Consider the following 17,834-nt stretch of genomic DNA (forward strand, 5'->3'; position numbering starts at 1 on the left):
CAATGATTGCAGGTAATTAAATGATTTACTGACTAAATAGTTTTCGGACGAATACAAAAAGTTAATGTTTTTATATAGGTTTAAAGGTTAAGCACTTCCAAGAATATATATATACATACATATATATATATATATATATATATATATATATATATATATATATATATATATATATACAGTACTGTTTTGTTTTATCACAACTCATCAGTGCGTCTAAACTAGCACTTTTCTCTAGCCTACTTGGCACTTTTGGCCAAGATCAAAGTGTAGTATCTGTTCCGGCAGATACTGCAAGCAAAGACCATATGTGTGGGCAACCTCACATATAAGACCTTGGTCAATGTATGGGCAACCCTTCATACCAATTGTCACTATCCAACTCCCCTACTCCCCGGGGAGTTGGTCCCCATTTCCCCTTCACTCCTCACATTAAAAATCGGCCTTGTGCCTAATTTGCTCGGTGGGGGAGCAAATAAATACCATCTGTTCTTCAGATGCTGCCCCCCCCCGCCCTCCGTGGCACTGGGGACAAGATCAAAGTGTAGTATCTGTTCCAGCAGATGCTGCAAGCAATGACTAGCTATGACTAGCAAAGACTAGATGTGGGGGCAACCCCACATGCCTGACCATTAACCAGCTCCCATTTCCCACCTCTCGGGAGCTGGTCCCCTTTTTCCCTTCCCCCTCCCTTCACTCCTCACATTAAAAATCGGCCTTGTGCCTAATTTGCTCGGTGCGGGAGCAAATAAATACCATCTGTTCTTCAGATGCTGCACTTCCATTTCTTGTTCTCTTTCGGTGGAGGATCAGTCCTTCACGACTGAGACAATTTTTATTTTTGTATCTTTTCTCCACGTTAAAAAACGACCCTGGTGTCTAACTCTGTCCCGTGGGGAGGCATTGTAAATAGGTACAACCATCGCGTTGATAGTCAGCAGTTCTACCAATCGGTCCATGCGGTCGGTGCTCGCAAATACTAGTGACTATGTAGAAAATAATTTTTCGCGTCTTTATAGCGCTTTAACTCTTTGAGTAAAAAAACAAAACAAACAAAAAAAACGACTCTTGTACAAAGAAATTAAATAAAAAGAAAATGAAAGTAAAATAAAAAAATTTTTTGAAACATAAAACGACTACAAAAGCAAATGAAAGCAAACGGAGAAAGCACAGAAAAGGCATAAATGAAAAGAAAAAAGTTAAGCAAGGGAGAAGAAGAGAAACCACAATAAAAAAGAAGATGAAATAAAATGAAAAAAGAAAAAGAAGAAGAAAAGATAAACGTTTTGAATAGAAAAAAAAGAAAGAAAGTAAAGAAGAAAAAAGGAGACTTGAAATTAAATTAAAGAAAATAGAAAGAACAGCGAAGAAAAATAAAGATGAAATTGAATTGGAGAAAAAAGAAAAGAAAAGAGGCTATGTTTATCTGGACAGTTTTCTTTACTGCTGTCCCCATCCACCATTTTCGACCCGTTGGACGCTGTCTACATGTTTTTTTAAATTTTTATTTCCTTTTTAATATTTAGTTTTGGTTGTTGAATTTTAACGCAAAATAAATGACATCTGTATAATATATATATATATGACCGTGTCGTTACGTAATTCATTGCCTGGTATTTCGTCAACCGTGAATTTCATAAGAACATTCCTCGACGGAATTACTGTCCAGAATTTTGGCACAGTGCTACTTGGTCGTGATAATTCTACGGCCGGCATGCATACATCTTTTTTATTTTTATTTTACGATACGTTGGGATTTTTCAATCGGGACATATCGTCACAGTATTGTGTATATATGTATCAATTCCATGCTTCCGTTCATTCTTGGAAGACAAAGGATACTCCTTAGGGAGAGTAGCGCGTGTAATTGTGATGCAAGGATTGCGCAATAACAACCGCACCTCTCCTGAATCGGCATTATTTGAGTCCAGTGGCAAGGAGAAGACCATGACGACTGGAAACAATACCGAGATAAGCGGAGAGCACATACAGCAACTGGAAGTCCCAAATGGTAACCCATTTAGTACTGAGCAGGTTCAACGTTGTTTAACTTCGGTGGTCCAGCGGGAACCGGTGTGTCACCATGATTATGCCGTATACGTAGGTCATGTCATATGCTACTGGTACCATGTAACCCAGTACTACCTGCCTCATGGTCGGGTCACCGGCGACTAAACTGGTACCCCCACCAGACTTGTATGGTGAGGAAGGTGGCTAGTCTCCCTGAAGGATTAAAAACAAGACCTTCCAAAGGGCGAATGAACCCTTTTTGGGGGTCAACGGCCAACTAGTACCATGTGTGTGTGTTTGTGTGTGTGTGTGTGTGTGTGTGTGTGTTGGGGTGGAGAGGACTCCTGTAAGCCGTGGTGAAGGCAACCTTTCTAGGAGAAGCAAATCCCTGATTTAAAATACCATAAAGCGGGAGACCAGTACCCGCATTAAGCTGGTCTGCAGTTTAATTTGTTGCTGGCTATCTTGCTCTTGCTTGTTGCTGGATCTCAACATTTTGAACCGAGAGAGTGACTTAGCTGTCGTACAAAGCTAAGACTCTGTAACATCATCTGTGTATAGATACTCCCTCAGGCATTTGTCTATAAAAGTGATCCTGTGGCGATGGAAAAGTTTTGACGCGTGGAGGCTTGAAATGCTGGAAGCATGTAATAATTGATCTCAATGACAATCTTCAGTGTCATGCCTGCTGAGCATGTGAATTCACCGGTAGGACTAAAAAAAGTCATTTTTGGGCTCATGGACTTTAAGAGTCTGAAGGAGTGGCATTCGTTTGACAAGACGTTGCAATCATCATCATCATATATATATATATATATACTAGCATTCCAGCCCGGCATTGCCCGGGTGTTTGGAGATGTATGCTGAGCAAAATTTTTTTTAAACTTTGACCCCTAATATGACCACTTAATATTCATTGTTTTGGGCTCAAATCAAGTTATTAAGTTAGATCCATGTTAAAAGAACCCATGTCTAAAATTTCAAGTGTTTAAACCCAAAATTGGCAGAGGAGTTTGGTAGAGTTCTCAAAGGTCAAATCGTTGAACTTTGACCTTTTAACAGCAACATTTCTGGCCGAAACCAAATCACATCGATTTTCACAAATCTCAGTATTCCGTATATCAAATTTCGAATCTGCAGGCTAAAAATTGACAGAGTTATTGCGTAGGAGAATGTACACAGACACACAGACAGACAGACAGACATACAGACAGACAGACACTTTCACTTTTATAGATATATACATTATATATATATATAGGTGTGTGTGTATATATATATATGTATATATATATATCTGTGTGTACATGTGAGTATATATATATATATATATATATATATATATATATATATATATATATATATATATATATATACTCACATGTACACACAGATATATATTTAATCGGAAAAAAAGAAAAAAGAGAAAATTAGATGGAAAATCCAAAAAATCAAGAAACTTAATCACAGAAAAACAAAGAATAAAGATAAAAATGATAAAATTTCTTTGAAGAAAAAAGTTAAATTAAATTGAAGAAAAAGAAAATAAGAAGATGAAATATAATTGAGCAAAAATAAAGGAAGACGATGAATTAAAAATAACATGAAATTAAATGGAAGAAAGAAACAAAACCAGATGAACTTTAATTAATGAAAAATAAAGACAAAAATGAAATTAAATTGAATATAAAGAAAAAAATGATGAAATTTAACTTTAATTAATGAAAAATAAAGACAAAAAAATCATATAAAATTGAAACAAAAATGAAGCAAAAAAGAATAAAAGTTGAAATAAAATTGAAGACAAAAGCCAAAAAAAGAAAAAGAAAATTACATTAAAAAAAACGAATGAAAATAGAAGAAAATAGATGAAATTAAATTGAAGGAAAAGAAAAACTAAATAGAAGAAAAGAAAGAAAATGACAAAATTGAAATAAAGAAAAAAAGGAAAAAGAGGTTATTTAGTCAATGAAGAAGAAACCACACAGAAATAAGTAAAAAAAAAAAAGAAAAGAAAAAGAAAAATAAGGAGTATTATTTTTAAAATGAAAATAAATAAAATAAATAAAAAAAGTAAAGGAGTAAAAAAATAACCTAAGAAAATAAAAAAAAACATAAAGTTTTTTTTTTAAATGAAGGAGAAAACGAAAACAAAAAGAGAAGATAATGCGTAAAAAAGAAGAAGAAAAAGAAAGAACTCATTAATTGTAAACATTCAACGACGGAAATAAAAGGCAGAACGAAGAAAGCAGTCGTAAAAAGGAATGGACGAATGGATTCCAAAAAAGTGACAACGCGCGTGCGTGCACACACACACACACACACACACACACACACACACACACACACACACACACACACACACACACAGGCACACACGTGTCAAAGTCAACATAAATAAAAATAACTTGTCGTAGTTTAACTCCGAACTCGTGTCGTTCTAAATATATTTATTTGGGGACAGTTTTATTATTTCCCCGCGTGTGGGATTTCTGTCTGAACTGCGCATGCGTTTAAAAAAGACTAGAAGAAAACAGACAAAAACAAGATGGCATCGGAAAAAGATAAGGTTTGATGAATGGAGAAAACCATCATCAAATTTTCTCTCGAAATGTCGAGTATATGGGAATTTTGCACATTCCATTTTGTTCAGACCATAAATACATGAGGTCATTATTCAGGCGATAGAGAAGAAAACGAAGAATTTCAGGGTTCAGGGACCCAAAAAGTCAGGTTCCTCGTCTCTTAATCTCGACTTTCATTTCTTTGCTAGGCGCTCATCACACACACACACACACACACACACACACACACACACACACACACACACACACACACACACACACACACGTGCGCGCGCATATACGCACACACTCGAATATGTACACAGGTTTAGACACATCCATACTCATAAAACACTATGTAAAAATACGCATATACATACACACACATGTATGCACGTGTATATATATATATATATATATATATATATATATATATATATATATATATATGTACATATTACTTTTATATATTTCAATATTTCTATATATATATATGTATATATATATATACATAAAAACATATGCATACACATAATATGCTAACATATATACAGGCGCATAAGCATACCCATGTACACATTTATACGCGCTCTACTCCAAACATAACACACCCATATATGCATACACATTCCCCTCATGTGTGTGTATGCATGTATATATACACACGCACACTCTTTTTCACACCTGAATACATAAGTTCATACACTTACACACACACACACACACACACACACACACACACACACACACACACACACACACATATATATATGTAATTCAATAAGTATCACTATAAAAAAAAACTACAAAAAAAAAAACAACATCTACGTAAAAATGAAAAATGCGATAAATTAGTAGTCCTTCGAGATAGCTCAGTAGAAGAGGCTTAGGCTTCTTATCACTGCATCCCGATTTCGAATCTCGCTAGATTCAGCCACCCTGATGAGTTGTAAACAACGAAAAACGTGTCAGGGGATAATTATATTTTAAAAATAATACATATGCTGCTCCCCGAGTTGGAGGTACCAAACTGGTCAAAGGAAAAATTATTCCCGAGTCACATTTAAGTAAAAATGCGTTTTCATATAAATAATTGTATTCATTCAATAAGTATCGCTAAAAAAAAAGAGCAAACAAACTGCATCTCTCTCTCACGCAGAGAGAGAGAGAGAGAGAGAGAGAGAAAGAGACATGCGTATACATACGCACACACACACACACACATATATATATATATACTATGACAAATACACAAATATATGTACACACATACACAAGGTAATATATTTTGAGCCTTTGTTTCACACATGTGTACGCGGACATAAACACCCATATAGATACGAGCCCTCGGACCGATATACATACACTCGATCTTCCCTATTTATACAAACGTGCTCTCATGTACAGAAGTACACACGTATACACACAGGCGAATAAGAATACCATCTTATATATAACGGCGATTAAGAATATTATTATATATATTTGAAAGCAAGTTCTTATCGTATCTTCATTTTGTTTGCTATTTCTTTGTTCAGCTACAGTATTTCACACATACGCACTTGCATACGTTAACCCATATGAATACACGCATGTATACTAGTGCCGTTACGATTAAACAGAATCGGTAATCAGGAAAATCGAAACTTTTGGGGTATCGGAATCGGTATAAGAATCGCAAAAAATTGTATCTATTTTCTGATGTTCAGATCAATTCTTTTAATTGTCTTTTCTTTTCTTTTTTTTAATTTGATTTTATTTAAAAGCAAACTCCTCCACTGCACGTATTTATAATTAAATAATAAATATTTATTGATTTTAAATTACCAGTAAAACTAAAATCGATAAATCATCACCTACAAATGTATTTTTACATTCGAGAAAATATCTGCACATTTGGAGATTTATAAACAATCTGAATCTGTAATAGTATCGGGATCGGAATCTGTAATAGTATCGGGATCGAGAAAATTTCAAATCGTCCCATCACTAATATATGCACGTACCTACGTACAGAATACGTTGAGTCTGGTCAGCACTAAATGAGTATCCGTTTAGGAATACAAGACGCTATATGTGCGCATTGTTTTCAGTCATCCTAGACTTCTACTTTGTCACTGGAATTAAGCAGTTCCGTTTTAGGGGGTGCGGTTAGAGATTGCGCAACCATTACTTTACAGTTACAAGCGAACCTTCTCTTACAGGGGGTGTCTATTATCTCCCAAATACTGAACGGATGCCAGGACATACAGCTATATGCACCTAGAGACACAAAAATGAAGTCCCCCGCGCGAGGCCGTAAACATAGACACGCACGCACGCATATGCATAAGCACATGCGCATACACGGGCACTTACAAACATAAACACACTTACACACATACACTCTAACACACACTGATACACAAATGCATTCGCATACAGGTGTACGCAGACACGAATACTCATACGCACATTCACAAACGCAGTGATATATTAGTGATGGGACAATTCCAATATTTTTTCCCATTCCGATACAATTACCGATTCCGATTTTTTATAAATCTCTAAATATTTAACTATATTGTTGTATTTTTTTCTCTGATTACCGTAAAGCATACATCTCAAATGTGAAAATATTTTCCTAAACGTAAAAATATACTTGTGGGGGACGATCTATCGATCTTAGCTTCACTGGTGGTTTAAAATCAATAAATATTTATTATTTTATCATTATTACCAGCAATGGAAGATTTTTCCCTTAAAAAATAATAAAATAGAAAACACAATTAAAAGATTCGTTTTTTGCATTGAAAAATCGGTAGAAATTTTTGCGATTGCGATACCAATTCTGATACCCGCAAAGATTCCGATTTTTCCGATTTCTGATTCCGATTCTGATTAAGCGTCCCAACACTTATACACACACACACACACACACACACACACACACACACACACACACACACACACACACACACACACACACAATAAAGAATGTCATCAACAAGTTTTATAAATTTACACACCTTGTGTCGATTTGTTCGACACAGCTTTCTACCCCACATCCCCGACATTTAAAAAATATTTATATCTCCAATATTTTAGATTCCTTGTCAGCTGATATGTTGAAAAAACCAGTGCATAAGGATTATTGCAGTCTAGTCTAAAAAAATTGGTTGAGCATCATCGTCAACATTTTCCTTTTCGTCAACTGTTTCAGAAATGCGCATGCGCGACCAAATATGTCAACGTCGGGCGGCCTGTTTATATATATATATATATATATATATATATATATATATATATATATATATATATATATATATAGTAAGTTATAAAATATATATAGCGATTAAGCTACACTGAATATTCCGCGTTTCATCCACTCTAGGATTCTTCAGGCTTATGCGCATAACCCTGAAGAGTCCTAGAGTGGATGAAACGCGGAATATTCAGTGTAGCTTAATCGCCATATACATTTTATAACTTACTAACTAGCTCTACCTACGTATTGAGCACTTTTGAAGTAAATACTTAAAGTTTACGCATAAATCTATACTTTCGTATATTAATTTTATGTGAGTTATTTAAGTAGTTATATATATATATATATATATATATATATATATATATATATATATATATATATTCGCACGCATGCATACAGATGTATGCAAAAGCATACAGAGGAAACGCAGAGAGAGAGAGAGAGAGAGAGAGAGAGACTGAGAGAGAGAGATGGATTGGCGAGAGCACTTTTTATGTTCTTTGTCCTTTTGTGGGTGTGTCGAGAAGCGATGTCTGTTGATTTTGCTTCAAGGCGGACAATCTGTTTCTTTTGACCTTTTCATCAATCCTGATCTGAATTATGGAACATTGCACATACAACAAAGATTCCCTTAAACTAGTGAGTACACGTATATAACGATAAATTTGTATTCTCGCCTTTGTTCACAATGACGTCTTAGCATAAATGATATACATGCTAAACGTCATGCATGGCGTCATAGCAGATGATGCCATGGAGGTGGGACAAAATGAAAGCAGATTTTACGTCTACACACACACATACACACACGCACACGCACACACACACATATGTATATATATATATATATATATATATATATATATATACATTCTAGCAGTTAGCCCGGCTTTGCTCGGGCCCTATGCACTGTTCATAACTTGCCCTACGTGTGAATACACTTTATGGAAGATTTCAAATTTTTAAACCAAAATTTGAGTAATTTCGTAGAGACTGCAGAGGTCAATTTTTTTTAATTTTGACCCCAATTTTGACCCCTGAACATTTATTATTTTGGTCTCAAATCAAAATAAAAATTTAAACCATGCCCAAGTTACCTACATCGAAAATTTCAGGTCTTTAGACCAAAAATTTGCAGAGGAATTTGGTAGAATCTGCAAAGGTCAACTCTTTCAACTTTTGGCAGCCAAAGTTTCGCCCACTGATTAAAATGCTTGCTGCATGTTTGAATACCCGCTATATGTAAATTCCAAGGTTTAGACCCAAAATTGGCTGAGTAGTTTGCTAGACACTGCAAAGATCAAATCTTTTAAACATTGACCCCCTTGGAACCTGAAATTTTCGACTCAATGCGATGAAAAAGCTTATCCTGAATATCTTTTATGTAAAATTTCAAATGTTTACACCAAAAATTGACTGAGAAATTTGGTAGAGACCGCAAAGGTCAATTCTTTTAAAACTTTGACCTCAATTTTGATCCCTTAACATTTATTTTTTGGGCTCAAATTGAATTAAAAAGTGTGATTCATGTCCAATTAACCTATATTTAAAATTTCAACTGTTTAGACCCAAGATTGGCGGAGGAGTTTTGTAGAGTTTTCAGAGATAAAATCGTTGAACTTTGACCCCTTGACAGCCAAATTTCTGGCGGAAAACCATTTAAAAGTTTCTCTCAAATCTCAATACCACTCATGTCAAATCTTGAGTCTCTAGACCGAAAATTCACAGTTATTTGGTAGGGAAATGCACACACACACACACACACACACACACACACACACACACACACACACATATTCACTTTTAAAGATGTATAGATTTATATGCGTGTGTGTGTGTGTGTGTGCGTGCGCACGCGCGTATGTGTGTGTGTGCCCATTCGGTCCACAATGGCGTCCTATTTCCGAATGGAATTATATATATATATATATATATATATATATATATATATATATATATATATATATATATATATATACTTGTACTTTTTTGTAGAAAAGGAATCCCATACAGTGCTCTATTATTAGGGAAAAAAACTTTCTCGAAATAAGAGCAATATATTTTTTGTATGATATATACAGGAATTTACATTTATATCGGTAGTCGGTACCGACGGTTTCAAGCCCGGTAGTTGAGGACTGCTCTTAATGTCCGCCTCAGAGATGAGAGTCGGCTGAAGAGAGCCTGAGGCGGACATTAAGAGCAGTCCTCAATTACCGGGCTTGAAACCGTCGGTACCGACTACCGATATAAATGTAAATTCCTGTATATATTATACAATATATATATATATATATATATATATATATATATATATATATATATATAGCCACTGACCTCCCTCTTTCCCTCTCCACCTATTACATATTTCTACCCTTTTATTTTTCCGTCTTCCATTTGTAGTATGTCAAGTGTTCCCCCCCTCTCTTACTCCCCGCTCCTCCTCGTAATAAAAACTAGATTAAAAACATCTCTGTTCATAATATAATCCTTATCTATAATGACTTGAAATAAAGTTTAAACAGAAAACGTTAAGTATCAAAGGTCAATTGTGCTTTAAACAGAAGCATTGATTTCGAACGCTCTCCTGTCATAAAGGACCTAATGTACATTTTATATGCCTGGTTTGTCTACTTGCGTGGTAATAACACTTTGCAAATACGCTGGTAATGTTAGGCTGTATAAATTGTTAACTTTGGTCAAAATCGCCTGTTCCTTCTTTCATCGGATATTTTCTATTATCGATACTTATCGAAGACATTACGATACAAAACCTATCTAAGAACACTGCGAGGCACATAATGTACACTCGTATTAAATTTCATAAAATTAAGCCATTTCGGAGTCCATAGGGAAGGAACATATACACAGTTCTTTTTATATCTGACTATAACCCTCATATTAATAATTGTTATTTGACGACGTTTCAGCCAACTATTCCTCTGGCCTTTATCAGGTAGTTAACCGCAACGGGATAGGAATGCTGAATCTCTTAACTGTATCTTCCATAGTTATTGTCGTCTCAACACGTTTTGACAAATGAATCCTCTGCTGCCTTTGGTTAGGATTGAAACCACTATCTTCTGACAATGCTCACCTGGAACTGTAGAAATCAACGTCTTTATCCACTGCGCCACGGGTCCCGAAGGGGTGATCTACGTTGGATTTTTTGGTCTCATATATCTAAGGTTCATCTGATCTTCCAGTGTCGGGTCCTTACGTTATATTATTTAATTATTGGTATTTAATTATTGCAATTCTTTGAGATCTGTCATTTGTGTATTTTATTTAATTCGGACTATTATCCTCATGATTTATAGTTGTTTAGTTATAGTTACTGTACTTTATTTTATTTATTTATTTGAGGACGGTTATCCTCATCATTATAGTTGTTTAGTTGTTGTTTCACGACGTTTAAGCCGAGTATTCCTCTGACGAAGGCCAGAGGAATAGTTGGTCGAAACGTCGTGAAACAACAACTATAATGATGAGGATAACCGTTCGCAAATAAATAAATAAAATAAAGTAGAGTAGCTATATAGAAGATAGATAGGTAAATGACCAACAGAAGAGTCCCTATTTATTTACCTCTCCAGGGGGGAACAAAGACGATTTTGATTGTGGCAGGTATCTTGCTTCCCAAAAGGAGACACAGCTCCACATGAAATAAAAGTGAAAATTACTCTAGTGAAGAAGAATTTCTCCCCTTCTGATGCAGAATTAGTATTACCCCATCAACAATATTACCCTTCAACAATATTACCCCTAAAAAATATTAACCCCACCCCTTCTTTTTTTTTAAAAAGGAAAATCAATTTTAATCTCGAAGAATACCGTTGAAAACAACGGCCGAAACGTTATAAATACGACAATATCCTTGGCCTTGATGAAGACGGCTATGGAAAGAATATACACCAATTTTTTAGGGCTCCCCGTTATCCAGACGACCGGGTCACCTAGTGCACATATCACGGGATCATTTCTTTTGCCGTTAATCAATTAATCCAGGTTTTCACTCTGCGCAATGAACTAAATGACCTTTCGATTGGATTGGCTTTCGGGAAGAAACTCAAATGTCTAATTAATTTTTGTGGAAAGTTGTGTAAGCTATTCAATAACACCTTTAATTAGACCTTTCTTCATGCGTTCTCGCCGACGCTCGCAAACTCACACACACACACACACACACACACACACACACACACACACACACACACACACACACACACACACGTGCGCGTGCGTGCGCGCACGAATGTACTCTGAAATGTGTTTATATATATGCATACATGTGTGCACATGTGAGCACATACCATTGTGTATTAGCATTTTATTGAGCACGTGCGTATATGTACGTGCAGACAGAAGGTTTTGTGCTTGCGTCCGTGTCAACTAAATTAAACTCAAGTTTTGCATCTCTAAGTGTATTCGCGCGCCAGTATTTGTACGTATAAGTATGTGTATACATGCACGTATTAAAGGGTGCTCGGTAAAACTGGTACCGGTAAAAATGGCAAAAGCAAATAAATAATTAAAAATAGCACTTGGCAACCAAAAAGTAGGACCATTCGAGAAGTGCAGACAAAAAGTTTAAAATAAGGCTAAGCACCCATAGCTTTAGTTTGGAAAAAAAAATGGTGAACGTGTCTGTGTATCTGTGTGTCTCTGTGTGTGTGTACATTTCCCTACGCAATAACTCTGTCAATTTTCAGTCTACATACTCGAAATTTGATATACAGGTTACTGAGATTTTGGGAAAATCTTTGTGATCGGGTTTCGGCCAGAAATTTGGCTGCTAAGTGGTCAAAGTTTAACGATTTTACCTTTGAGAACTCTACCAAACTCCTCTGTCAATTTTGGGTTTAAACACTTGAAATTTTAGATATAGGTTCTTTGAACATGGATCTAACTTAATAACCAATGTTAGCCTCAAACAATAAATATTAAGGGTCATAATAGGGTTCAAAGTTTTAAAAAAGTGACCTCTGTGGTCTCTATCAAATTACTCAGACAATTTCTGGTCTAAACATTTGAAATTTTACATAAAAGGTATTCAGATATAGGGTAAGATTTTTAAACGTATGTATGTATGTTTGCATGTCTGCCTAAAACTTTCGACAGAGGCGACGGATTGTCACAAGATCAGCATCGTTTTGAAGATCGACCCTACAGACGACAAATACCGAAAAATTGGCACGCAACTGGGCACTTTTCTACAAGGAGTGGTAGCTTTTTTCGCCGATATTTTCGAAAGTCATCCCCTCTTTTCGCTTGTCTAACCTTAATTAAAACCTACGTCACTTCTGCTTTGGCGGTGGTCGTAACAGCAAAGACGTCACGTTTTCCCCGTTTTTTTCCTCCTTCGCGGTACGGGTTTGAGCCTGCATTTTTTTTGCTCAACACACGCCTCCAAACACCGCCGGGCTGAAATGCTAGTATATATATATATATATATATATATATATATATATATATATATATATATATATATATATATATATATATATATATATATATACTATTTAAATATTATTTATTAATTATTAGTAAATAATTACTACGTGCATAAAAGTAAGTCAACTTTTATGCACGTAGCAATTATTAATTAATAATTAATAAATAATATTTAAATAAAATTAATAATTAATAAATAATATTTAAATAAAATAAAAAGTAATACGTCCTTAAATGTGGGTGAAAAAAATGTAAACAAAGGGCAAATATATATTTATAATAAAACGCTCAGAGAGCGAAAAAAGAAAGAAATTAATCGTTATTAAAAAAATAAATTAAATAAAACAAACTTATATATATATATATATATATATATATATATATATATATATATATATATATATATATATATATAGTTAAATGGAATTGTAGAAGGGGGTACAATGCAGAAGTAACGAAGAGATTTTTCTCGAAATATTATATTACACGGACATACCACCAGACCGACTTTCCCAGTAACCACTGTGCAAATATAAATATACTGCGTATATGAAATATGAATATGTACACATGTATTTATAAGTTGTATTAATAAATTTCTCACCTGCTTCAGCCTGTGTATTTCCGTTACTTCTGCATTGTACCGCCTTCTACAATTCCATTTAACTACATACTATACAATGCTTCAAGCAAACTACACCCACCTCTTATATATATATATATATATATATATATATATATATATATATATATATATGTGTGTGTGTGTGTGTGTGTGTATATATATATATACTTGCAAAAGTATCCGTCGTTGACTGGGTTAAAAAACATCTTGCAGAAAATGGACTCTAATTTATGAAAGTATGATAGGTTATGAAAAGGAAGGGTTGTAAATTTGGGTTGAATTTGGGGGTATCAAAACCAAAGCAAAATATGATGAAAGTAAAAATAAAATAGATAAACCCATAATTTATTATACCATACCTGTTCACACTGAAACACTTATCACAATATTTTGTGGATCTATATTAAAAAACCTTGTTAAACTTTGTGACATATTTCCATTCTATGGAGGTCAGGTGCGAACGAACACCCCATAATTTTATTATACCATATTTCTTCAAACTGAAACATAATTATCAAAGTATACTTACGCAGATAGATATAAAAAGTCTTTATTAAAGTTTGTGCCTATTCCATTCTATGGAGGCCAGGCGCGAACGCAGACCCCACAATTTTATTTTACCATTCCTATATAAGTTCAAACGTACTTATCAAAGTTTTATTATGTACATCAATATCAAAAATACTCGTAAACGTTTTTTTTTTAATTTAAATTTTTTTTATTTCCATACTTTGTGGACCAGGCTCGAACGCAGACCCTACAATTTTAATGAACCACCGTTCTTCCAGATCAAACATACCCATTCCTGTGTCTTGATACATCTTCTATCATTATATGTAATCAGATTTTTAAAATAGTCACCCATATAGGAGCCTATTCGTGACCAGACACACACACACACATTCAGCTTTATATATATATATATATATATATATATATATATATATATATATATATATATATATATATATATATATATATAGTTGACCAATATATCTCATATTAAATTGTTTATTACGTCTATATTTGTATATAATGTTTTGTTATCCTTGACTTAAATTATTTGCCACTATTCACAATACCTATATTTAACTCAACAGAGCTAACATGGACAGCATAGAAGCCTTACTCACCACCACACAACTGCGATGAACTGGACATGTGGCCAGAATGAGAAACAATCGCATCCGGAAAATCCTATTGTATGGAAAATGGTTAGAGAAAGATTGGTGGGCAGAAACTCCACTAGATGGATGAGATAAAGCTAGCAACAAACTGAAGTTTCACAAAGAAAAGGCAGAAATAGAAGCAAAAATAAAGGCCAGGTCTAGACAAAAAGATAACCAAAGGCATAACCCTGGTAAATACACACGCTTAGCGTGGAATGATACAACAACGTAGGATAAAGCACTGAGACCCTGACTAGTCAGCATTTTATTATTTTTTTTTTTTAATTTACTTTGCTTGAAGATTGTAATGATTGGTATGGGGCAACCAAACTAGCTGCCAACATTCCCTTGCTTTTTATTGAAACCAACCGAGAGCTCTTTTTAGTATCCTCGCTGTTCCCGTAAGTGCAATTGTCTGGATTTCTTTTTGCCATTGGTACGCCAGGAATATTAGTAAAATGAAGGACTGCGTGGTGGTGGTGGTGGTGGTGGTGGTGATGATGATGATGATGATGATGATGATGATGTAATTCAATACTTTCAAAATATGGCATCTGGCCTATATATACGTATATAAACTTATCACATGAGACACATTACTGGCTGTATTGCGGAAAAAAAGGCCATATATCAAACTTTAGGAAATTAAATCCTGCATGACAGGAACTTAATAAGTCGAACATGACAATATGTCGCCACAAAAGTAAAACGCACAAAAGCAAAACACAGGCCAAATTTGCACGTAAGGTTTATTTGAATCTTTTTCTGTGTTTATGTTTCCAACAATGTTTCATTTCGTCGTTCATCATCCGCCTGTCTCATTAGATATAGACCATAAGTATTTTTTGTTTGTTTTTAATTCTCAGAGCTTATCCGCCCACCTCACTTGCGGACACAATAGAACGCCCAATCTCCACCACGACTCCCCACGAGATAAGTTATTATTACATGTGTCAAGGCTCTTTCGGGGTTTGTTGAACGATACCACCTAACACCACGGCGAACTTCGAAATGTGACAAAAATTTGACAGAAAAAAAATAACAAAATGAAAGGAAAGATGAGGAGAACCCCCCCCCCAAAAAAAAACGGACATTATGAATTGACCTCCATCTCAACTTCATTATCTTAATGTATCTTGCTTCATATAATCCGTTTCATATAATCCTTCCTTTCATTTTTTAGTTTTTCTAGTTGCCTGTCTGTCTGTCTGTCTGTCTGTCTCCTTTTCTCTCTTTTTCTATCTCTCTGTCTTTTTCTCTGTGTCTCTCTGCTTCTCTAGACTAATGGTTTCTTATGGTGAACAAACGCGGAAGCCGACGTGTAGCTTAATTAGTATATATATATATATATATATATATATATATATATATATATATATATATATATATATGTGTGTGTGTGTGTGTGTGTGTGTGTGTGTGTGTGTGTGTGTGTGTGTTTTTATTTGTTTTTGTTGGCAATACTTTCTTGAATGAATTCAAGTATTCATACGAAAGCGCATTTTTACCTAAATGCTTGTTGGGAATAATTTTCCCATTGACCAATCTGGTACCCCCTTAATGGGGAGCGGCATATATATTATTTTTAAAATATAATTATCCACTGGTACGTGTTTCGTCGTCTACGACTCATCAGAGTGGCTGAATCTAGCGAGACTCAAAATCGGGACCCCATGATAAGAAGCCTAAACGTCTACCACGCGGTTGCCTCGCCTGACTACTATATATATATATATATATATATATATATATATATATATATATATATATATATATATATTATACTAGCAAAGTCCCGACCTTTACATTTGACCTTAACCTTGAAAAATATTGTGCAGCATGCTTAGTTTAGAGACAATCATCATGTCAAGTTTAGTCATGATCGGTTCACTGGTGTGGGAAGTATATATATATATATATATATATATATATATATATATATATATATATATATGATTGCAACGTCTTGTCAGACAAGTGCCACTCCCTCAGGCACTGAAAGTCCATGAGCCGAAAATGACTTTAGTCCTTCCGGCAAAATTAACACGCTCAAACAGACATGACACTGAAGACGGTCATTAGTATACATACGTATATATACATGCACGCATACATACATATATACACATACAATAACACACATATATGCATACATACATACATACATACACAATACATAATACACATATGCATACATAAACATACACAAGACGGTCAATGGCATACATATATATATATATATATATATATATATATAAATGCAAATATACATATATACACATACACACATACATATCGGTAAACATACACACATCTATACATATATACCTACACAATGCATAATACACATACACACATATACATACACCCGCATACATACACATGTACACACATATAAATACACAGACATACAAATACATGCACACACATATATATATATACATATACATATATGTACACATATGCACATATATATACATACACTTATCTACATATACATACACATACATGAATATGCACTCATACACAAACATGCACATATATACACATATACATGCATAGATATATATACATACACGCATGCATATATACACAAACACACATGCATATATACACATACACACATGCATATATACACATACATACAAACAATATATATACATATATACATACACACACATACATATACACATATACATACATATGATGATTGCAACGTCTTGTCAGACGAGTGCCACTCCCTCAGACATTTAAAATCCATGAGC

The 17,834-nt window shown here is 34.5% G+C and overlaps 1 protein-coding gene across 3 annotated transcripts in view; it reads right to left on the bottom strand.

The window, feature by feature from the left end:
* Nucleotides 1-17,834, bottom strand: part of LOC145252783 (E3 ubiquitin-protein ligase PDZRN3-B-like) — a 703,291-nt gene that overhangs the window by 645,697 nt on the left and 39,760 nt on the right. The gene's annotated exons all lie outside the window — the stretch shown is intronic.

This window comes from Euprymna scolopes, chromosome 29 (assembly GCF_053919585.1).
Source record: "Euprymna scolopes isolate OS-2025 chromosome 29, ASM5391958v1, whole genome shotgun sequence".
In the NCBI taxonomy this organism is placed as follows: Eukaryota; Metazoa; Mollusca; class Cephalopoda; order Sepiida; family Sepiolidae; genus Euprymna; species Euprymna scolopes.